Genomic DNA, 10,162 nt, shown 5'->3' on the forward strand with positions numbered 1-10,162 from the left:
AGTAGACTGATACGACTTCAAAAAAGGTAGAAAATAAAAAATAAAGTACTGGTTTAATAATAAATTTTTTATTATAAATAAAATAGTAAGTATAAATAATTTTCATATGCTTACTTTTAAAAATGAAACAGAACCATTATTAAATATGTTTCTTATCCAACGAGTGATTTTTTATTTAATAGTGAATAACTTAGAAGTTAACTAAAAATTTTAATTAAATCTTTGAAACACTATTCAACAATCCTTTCATAATAGTAATATTTTGTCTGTGTGAACAAACATTTAGATGTATTGACCATTTAAACAAAAAACCAAAAAATAAGTAAGTAAATAAATATATAATATATATAATTTGGGTACTATTTCAACTTCGAATGAGATATTAACATCCATTAACGCAACACACCACCACTATATTAATAAAATGAAATTCAAATCGGAGTATGAGAGTTTGAATCGTCAATCTCAAACAAATGACCCGTAGATGTCAGTAATTATCGTTGTACTATGTTTGTGTTGGCCTAACCAATTTATTCTAGATTTCTTAACAACCTCACAAAATAATATGTAACGTCCCGTTGAAATTTAGCTTTCAAGCTACGATTTGAAATTCTTTCTCCGGTGAATTTTAATTTTGATTTTACTTGTTTAGGAGCTTTAAATTAAAATTTAATTTTGAGTCCATTGATTCACAAAAATTAAAATTTCAGATCTTGGAAAAGGGATTTCTTGCCAAAAAAAAAGCATGGAAATATTAAACAAGTTATAATTTATGTCAAAGCGTTCAACTGTAATTGGCATATACCTATTCCATTTAAATACCCTTGGTGGGTATGTCTGACTGAATTGAGTCTTTGTCCTTTTTTTTTCCTTGACATGACACATTTTTGAAAATTTCCAATTGTTTATCACTGTACGTTGTTTACACATATTTTTGAAAATTCCCAATTGTTTATCATTGTATGTTGTTTTTGCTCTTTTGGGAGTTTCTTTTCTCCTGCTCTCCAATTATAAAAGTGATTTTATTACGATCAAAACAAGAATCTATGGCGATGGAGGGCTATCTTCTAGGAGAGCTTCTTCTTCTTCTTCATATTCTTGTTGTTGTTGGTGTTGGTGGAAACCCTAGCTATGGCGTTGAGTCTTTGAACAGAAGTAGTTTTCCACGAGGGTTTCTTTTTGGGACAGCTTCTTGGGCTTATCAGGTGAAAGTTTTTAATAATTTGGAGCAATTTGTTTTAATTAAGATTGTTTAGGGCCTGTTTGGTTGTAAACTCGAATTGTATATTTTGTTTTTAGATTTGTTTGGGGAAGAAAATACCCTGGACACGTGGAGGACCCCTATTGATGCTCCAAGATGACTCATGAGTCATCTCAGCTCGGATAGCCGAGATGGCCGCCACTAACGTCGACAAATGCTAAGTATGAGGGCCGAGGTGAACCTGGCCTAGGTCCGACCTACCGGGGAGCTCGGTAGGGGCCAATGTGAGCAACTGTCAGCGGCGTGATTATCGGGCGTAACCGTCGGTCCCGAGATTACCGGGTGTAACTGTCGCGAGATTAGCGGGACTACCACCCATAAGTAGAAGGCCTCACTCCACGATCAGGTACGATGATTTCTGACCTCGAACTAAACTGGGAATCCGACTTATACTGACTTGATCGTCGGAGTGCTCACCTTTTTGTGCAGGTCCGCGCAAGTGTTCAGATCGGCCCGGAAGCCGAGTTCGAGTTGCAATCTGAAATACGTTGTTGTGCATATTCTTGCATAAACAAGATTCACTGAATTTAGTGAATACGCCTTTGATATGATTTGGAAGATTCATTCTTTAAAACTGTTTCCGGATTCTGTAATATCCAAACCGTAGAAATTTTAGTGTTTTCAGTTTCAGAATTGAAATTTTTAAGATGCATAATTACATTAAAAAAGATAAAAACTTTGATAAATATATTACTTCATATTATAAACTTATTTTATGTTTGTTAAAATTAAAACATATAAAATATAATGTGTTCTAAATTATATAATAATAATTATACAAAATTCATAAAAAATGTTAATAAATCAATTAATATAACTTTAGATTAAACTAAATATTTAGTTGTAACTACTCCCTAGTTTACAAATATATTATTAAACACACATTGAACAATATTTTAAATTGGGTTTCAATTATCAAATCTGCTACCAAACACGCATCTGTAAATGCTGAAAACAAAAAATACAACTCTAATCTTTATTGAATCGCTTGTTTTTCGATTTATGTGTTCTGACAACCAATGTTTTTTTAGTACGAAGGTGCTGCAAATGAAGATGGCAGAGGGCCGAGTATTTGGGATACCTTCACACACAAATACTCAGGTCTCAACTCTTTCTCGTTGCTCTTTCTATTCCTTTTTGTTCTATACTTGACTTTGTTTTTGGTTTTACTCAAATCTAGTTGTTGAATACCATTTTTTTCTTTTTCTATCCTACATTATACCTAATATTGCTGTGTTTGGTATGACTGTACTTATGAATATACCCAAAAAAAAGTCTGATATCAATATAAATATTGTGCCTGCTTTTGTTAGTTTAATTGGCTCATAGAGATCTGCCAAAAAAATCTTTAAAATTAAATATAGCAAGTTAGACATTGAGAGTTTTGAAATAGGTTCAACTGATCAAGGTAAGAAATTAATAGAGTGATAACTAAAAATAATTTTGTTCCTGAATTGAATATCTCTCTGTCACTAATTGATGTCAAATATATTCACCATGTGTCTAGTGTTCGAGGAAACTCTTGAACCAGTTATTAGCTGAGCCTTTTGGGTATTCTTTAACACCATCTTTGTAATCAACAAAGTTGATATCAAATCGAACGGTACAGCCACTCGACCATTCAAAGTTATCCAATGCAAAATACCTTTTCGATTTGAAAGTGAAAGGGTATTAAGAAAAAATAGAAAACTAAAAAATAATTGCGTTTAGTTTTTCTTTTATATAAAAAATTAAACTTATCTTTTTAATCTACCAAACATTAAATCTATATCAACTCAAATAGATATATATAAATAAATATGAGTAAACAAACTTATTTTTAAAAATGAAATTGTATTATTATAAAAAAAAAAAAGGATTTTTTCATCTCTCTAGTTATAAATAATATAATAATATATATTTGGGATGAATGGCAGGCAAAATAATTGATGGAAGCAATGGAGATGTAGCTATTGATGCTTACCATCACTACAAGGTAAAGAACATGCTATATCACACAATAAAATCAATTATTTAATTAAATGATTTATTTCCTTTCAAATGATTTATTTATTTATTTTGGCAATTTGATTTTATATCATAATTTTAGTATGAGTTGGTGTTTTATAAAATACCATTTTTCCATTAACAATTAATATGTATAATTAATCCAAAATTTTGACGTTTTAATATTGTGATGAAACAGGAAGATGTTGGGATTACGAAGAATATGAATTTAGATGCTTATAGATTTTCAATTTCTTGGTCTAGAATCCTGCCAAGTAAGTTTCCCTTTTAATTAGTTTAATTAACAGTGATAATCAAATTTTTGAAGGGGAAAAAATCTAAAAAATTAATTGGGTAATTTTTGAAATAAGTATTAGATATGTTTACGACAATAATTGAGTTCTAATTAACTTTAAAATCCTTTAATTTAGCACACATCAAGAAAAGTACTACCCTTTGATTTCTTATTATTAATTTCAATCAAGTGTTAAACCTTACAAACCCTTTTATTTTGACAGAAGGAAAACTCAGTGGAGGAGTGAACAAGAAAGGAATTCAGTACTACAATAATCTTATCAATGAGCAGTTGAATAAAGGTCATTACATTATGTAAAATTCATCTCTATTTGTTATTTTTTATTAGTTCATTTTAGAAATTGAGTAGGTTGATTAAGTACATGAGTTAAAGAAATAATAACCAAATGAATGAGAATAAAAAAATAGCAAAAAGTTAATAACTAGCCAATTGCAAAATGAGCAACTATACTTCAATTTTGTAACAATAGTAAAACTCAGAGGTCTATTTCATTAATATGTAGAAAAAGCCCATTTTACCCTCGGATAGTATCTAAAAAATTTGGAATGGTAAAATCAAAATAACTAAAAAATTGAAAATTAGATTTTAAATAATTTGTGCAAAATCGAAATAGTTACAAATATGACAATTTTTTTTATTTAATTATTGATATATACGTGTGTTCATATACTATTGACATATCATTGATAGACCTGATTATATATATCATTGATATACTTAGTTTGAATGCTGATATATCATTGATATACCTAATAAAAATATTGATATTCTAATGATATACTTTAAGTTGTGTTTTATTTCGATAGAAAATTTTCATTTGAAATTCTAGATTAAAAGTGCAGTATTACCCGAAATTAGAAATTTTAGACAACGTCATAAAAATTCTTTCTCCAAACTAGATCGAACTATTCAACAAAGGACCATTTTGATATACATACTATGTTTTATTTTTGGAAAAACTACTCCATCAACATCAATTAATTAATATATGCTATATGAAGTACATTATTTTTTTAGAAAAAATTATATGAACATTATTGATATCATATTTTTGATCATTTATATACTTCGTATAAGGTATATCACTAATATACCTGATATGAACTTTGAGATATATTTTATAGAAAGTATATCATAAAACTTATATACATTTAAATACTACATATTAGGTATATCATTTATAACTCATTTTCATCCTTTTGTATAAGATAAATCATTCCAATATAATATACCGAGTAAGTAGTACATAAGGTATATCAATTATAATTGAAATAAAACTGGAATAATAAGATTTAAATAATTTGTCATATTTACAAAACCTACAAGGAATTGTCATATTTATAAATATGGTAAAAGATTTAGCTACCCATGATCCCCTAAGAAAGGGTAAACCATTTTTATAAAATTGTAAACAAAATAAAAAAAAAATGGAAATAGGGAAACCAATGAGATGTTTAGAAGTTGGTTAATTGTCTTTAAAAGAGCCTTCTCTCCAACAACTCCTTGATTTGATTTGGTGAAGAAAATATTGTAGATTTTTAATTATTTTTAATTTATTTATTTTTATATGAAGTGTAGGAATAAAGCCTTTTGTTACACTCTTCCATTGGGATCTTCCACAAGCCTTAGAAGATGAATATGGTGGTTTCTTGAGCCCTCATATTGTGTAAGTGATCAAAGTGACCATAATATTTTGTTTACCCATGTTACATTAGATAGCTATATATATATTTTTTAGTTTTTTCTTTTTGAAAACTATGTTTACTGCTCAATATTTTTTTGGTATGTTTTCACAATTGCTAAAAGTACACTTGAATTCTTATCAAAATTAAAAAAATTAAAAAACTATTTTTGAAAACTACTTTTTTTTTTTAGTTTTCAAAATGAATGTTTCTAAAATATAGAAAATAAAACAAATAGATATATGGGTTAAAATGGTGTGCTTACAGGCTTAATTTTCAAAAACAAAACAAAATGGATTATCAAATGAATCCTTTTTAATTACTTTTCCTCATATTTGTATGATCAAATGCATTTTTTAAAGGTTTTTTTCTGGAACAATAAAGCTATAACACAATGCTTGGATGACCCATATTTTTAAAGTAATTTTATTTTAGAATTTCTTTTATTCCATGATTTATTTTAGAGCAAATGATATTTTTTATTTTATTTATTTTAGCCATCTATCTATATGTAATGATTTCAATTTATATAATAATTATAGCAGTTTACTTTTTTTTTTCTTTGAAAAGGTTATATTAATTCGCTTTTATAAGTATTCTTATTATTATACAAGCTAATAGTTTTGAAAGAAGAATCATAAACCTATTTTGAAAACATTTTTCCAAAGTGTCTGCAATTCATTTACTAATCGCTTTGTTTGGTTGGATCATTAGTGTCTACTAATCCTCTAAATCCAATCCAATGTCTTTTGTAATTACGATATAGTTACTATTTCTTTCAATTGAACGGTTTTCTTCTGGACATCTGTTTTTATATGTCTGTTTTTCACATGCTTTTAATGAAATCACACCGTTTCTTTGGAAAAAAATGGAAATATATTAAGTTTGGAAACGAGTTATTATAAAATATTCAATAATTATTTTTTGGCTCACGATTGTCCAGAGATTTTTTCTTAAATGTATAAAATAAATAAGAAAAACAATTAGAATACTAATGTCAAAATTTTTTTTGTTGAATACAAAGAAACGATTTTCAAGACTATGCAGAAGTTTGCTTCAAAGAATTTGGAGATAGAGTGAAGTATTGGATCACATTGAATGAGCGATCGAGTTATAGCATAGCCGGCTACGCACTAGGCTTATTTGCACCAAACAGATGCTCTTCATGGATGCACCTCAACTGTAGTGGTGGAAACGCTGCCACTGAGCCATATCTTGCTTCCCATAACCAAATTATTGCTCATGCAGCTGCAGTCAAGCTTTACAAAGACAAGTATCAGGTATGTCATATGTTTTCTGGAAGTTATATAATCTTTTACTCAATCTTTCTCTAACCCCTTTAGTACTTTAGTAGTCAAATATACTCTCAATTACACAAAATTTACAAATTTATAAATTCTATGAATATTGATAATGTATTCAAATTTGCACTTGCGGGTGTGGCGGAGGGGTCTCAGAACCAAGCCGCATATACCCTTAATTTATAGGATGCCCCACGAAGGGTTAAGCAAAAAGACGGGCAATTTTCGGATCATAAAAGAAAAAAATTTATAATAATAAATAAATAAATAAAGTCTTCAAATTTTTGGCCTTGAATCGTTATGTATTTAAAATTATGAAAATCTGACATTGAAATGATTTAAATTTATTTGCAGCAATCTCAAAAGGGTTTGATAGGAATAACCCTAGAATCTAACTGGTTCGTTCCAGTTTCCAGTGCAAGAAAACATCGAAATGCTGCACATAGAGCTCTTGATTTCATGTTTGGTTGGTAAGTTTATTGTGCTATAAATTTTAGGCTAAAAATATATGCTTTAGTGTTAATATTTTATTTCATTTTTTTCAATTTAATCCCTATTCTTTAGAAAGTTTTAATTTAGTGTTGTATTTTAACATATTTTAATTTAATCTCTCACCATAATAAATATATCAAAATTGATGGGTGATATTGATAAACTTACCTCATATAATACTTGCAAAATTCTACCAAATTTATACGTGAAAAGAAAAAGTAATCCAAGAGAAAACTTTCTAATTACTCCTCTATAAATTTGGGAAAATTTCGAGTTTTTTTTAGACCTTTTTTTCTCTACTAAATTTTTGTTGATATTAAGTATCGCCGTTGTAAGTTGATGATTTAAAAATAGAAATCTGAACAAAATATTAAATAAAAAATAAAGTTATATTCTAGATTTAGGAATTAAATCTCAATTTAAAAATTGTTCTAGTTTCAATATCGGTGAAATTTCATCTCAAACTTAATTGACAATGCGAAAGGAGTAACCACTTATATTATAAATTACTGTTGAGTCTATTATTTTTTTCCACGTGGGATCCTTAATAATAAAAGTTAATATATACTTCAAGAATCTATATAACAATTTTTCCTATCGAGATCATGCATTGAGGACCCGTTTGGTAACATTCTCATTTATTCTTTCTTGTTTCTTGTTTCCTGTTTCCAATTTTTTTTTAAAAAAATCTAAGCATTTAATAAAATAATTGTTTAATCATACTTAAATTCATGGATGTTAAGGTCATACAATTCATTTTTCTTTATTAAAAATGGAAAAACGGAAACAAGAAACCAGAAACGTCACCAAACGAGCCTTGAAATTATTGTTCCCAAAATGCAGGTTCTTGGATCCATTGACGTATGGAGATTATCCAAAGAGCATGAAGTCTCTTGTTGGGAAGAGACTACCAAAGTTCACACAAGAGCAATCTAAGTTGGTAAAAGGGTCGTATGATTTTCTTGGACTAAACTACTACACAGCAAATTACGCAGCTTACGCGCCACCTCCTAATGCCCGCACCACCTACTTCACCGACGCTCGTGCCGAGCTCTCGACCGAGCGCAATGGCATAGCCATCGGTCCAAAGGCAGCTTCGCCATGGCTCGCAGTTTATCCTAGAGGCATTCGAGATTTGCTGCTGTATTCAAAAGCCAAGTACAGTAATCCTCTCATCTATATCACAGAGAATGGTATGCTAACTATAAGCTTTGCTATTAATGCTGGTAATTAATAACACGCCTTCTCTATATCTTTATAATAGTATAACATAGCTTATATTCAACGTAACCCTACTAGTTTTGTTTTAACCGTCACCTTCTCTAACTGGTACAAAATTATATTTGCATGATGTATTCTTGAGCATCTTCTTTTAGAATGATGATGTTGATTCATGGATATCTCGGTTCTAGAAATAAATATAAGAAGATAACTAGTAGAGGTGTTCACGAGTTAGATTGGGTCGGGTTTGAGAAGTTTTTTGGACCAACCTGAATTTTCGGATTGGTCAAATCATGGAACTGATGGAACCGAACATAGTGGGCAATCCAACCCAACCCGATCCAAAATTTTCGGGTTAGGTTGGGTCAGATCATCGGGTTGATAGAGGTAAGAGAAAGTGAGATGAAGAAAAGTGAGGATGACGGAGAGATGAGAATATATACGCCATCCTTTCTATCTCCGACGACCAATTGAACAATCCCAAGTTAAATTAGACGGCAGCACAAATATCGGATGCACGAAGAAAGTTGATGTTCGTGGTTAGAAAGTGCTTTCTGGTGGTGAATCTGAGGTTATAACAATTTTGAGATTATCGTGTAGAAAGTGGAGACAGTGTGAGGGGAGATGAAGAGGGAGACGGAAGGGGAAGGGGAGGAGACGAAGGGGGACACATCAGGGGAGGGAAGGGGGCCTGGAGCAAGAAAGGGGGAGAGGGGAGGGAGGCGGCAGAAAAACTTTAAATTATAACAATAAAATATATATATATATATATATATATATATATATTTTAATTTTATGGGTCCGGTTCGATTCAGGTTGAATGACCAAAATGTTATTGAACCTGTTAATCGAATCAAAATTTTTGGTTCTTACAAATTTCAACCCAATCCAATCCGAAAACATTTTTAACCCAACCTTAGGTTGGGTTGTCCAAATTGTTCGGATCATCGGATTTTCTGAACACTCCTAATAATCGATACTCGTCTTGTTCTATCACATTATTCTTTAGAAGTTATTCATATTAATTTTTATATATACTTGGTTCCATGGTAGGAGTTGATGAGGTTAACAATGCCACTCTCCCCCTAAAAGAAGCACTTATCGACAATTTCAGAATCCATTACTATCAAACTCATCTCTATTTCCTACGTAAAGCGATTGAGTGAGCATTTTCAACACAACTCTCTCTTCTCTTCTCTCTATACTTTATGTATATAATTAACTTTGTATATATGTTTGGAAATTTTTTGAAGGGATGGTGTGAAAGTGAAAGGATATTTTGCATGGTCGTTGTTGGATAACTTTGAATGGTCGAGCGGCTATACGGTTCGATTTGGCCTCAACTTTGTTGATTATAAAGATGGAATGTAACGATACCCAAACAGCTCGACTTACTGGTTCAAGAGTTTCCTCAAACACTAGAATCGGTGAATATATTGGACACAATTTATGGTAGAGGGATGTCCAATTAGGTGTAAACCCTTTCAATGGAATAGAATAGGGCAGAATCTCACCTTTTCAATAACTTGTATTTTTTCTCCAATAATGTTTTGAAGACTACACTATTTGTTTTGAAATTATCCATTTTATGAACTGTCAAGACATTAAATACGTGTTTTAATTTTTGTCAAAGTCATTTTTAAACCGTTGATAACAAAATATTGAAATACATTTGCCCACGTAGTATTTATATATATATACTGTAATGTAGGAGATTTTGAGAGAAACATAAGGAAGGCGAAGATTGGAGACCGGAGACATCGCTAGATTTGTCTTCCATCTATTCTTCTTTTTCTCTTTTGCTTGAACTTCTTTAATATTTTTTATCATGATTTTCTTTTTGGATTCAAGCATAACCTAAATAGTCTTTTCTAGGGCATTAATGTAGTATTTATCAAACTTT

The 10,162-nt window shown here is 30.2% G+C and overlaps 1 pseudogene across 1 annotated transcript; it reads left to right on the plus strand.

Annotated features, from left to right (window-relative positions):
* The first annotated feature begins 884 nt into the window (after positions 1–884).
* LOC111021412 (beta-glucosidase 12-like) lies at positions 885–9,851 on the plus strand (annotated as a pseudogene). The gene is made up of 11 exons (XR_015791863.1): positions 885–1,205; positions 2,293–2,362; positions 3,178–3,236; positions 3,447–3,522; positions 3,766–3,843; positions 5,142–5,229; positions 6,270–6,525; positions 6,901–7,016; positions 7,882–8,231; positions 9,313–9,421; positions 9,513–9,851. The product of XR_015791863.1 is annotated as a beta-glucosidase 12-like (transcript).
* The last annotated feature ends 311 nt before the right edge of the window (positions 9,852–10,162 follow it).

Source organism: Momordica charantia (assembly GCF_013281855.1).
Source record: "Momordica charantia cultivar OHB3-1 chromosome 6 unlocalized genomic scaffold, Mcharantia_2.0 BLBB01000006.1, whole genome shotgun sequence".
NCBI classification, from domain to species: Eukaryota; Viridiplantae; Streptophyta; class Magnoliopsida; order Cucurbitales; family Cucurbitaceae; genus Momordica; species Momordica charantia.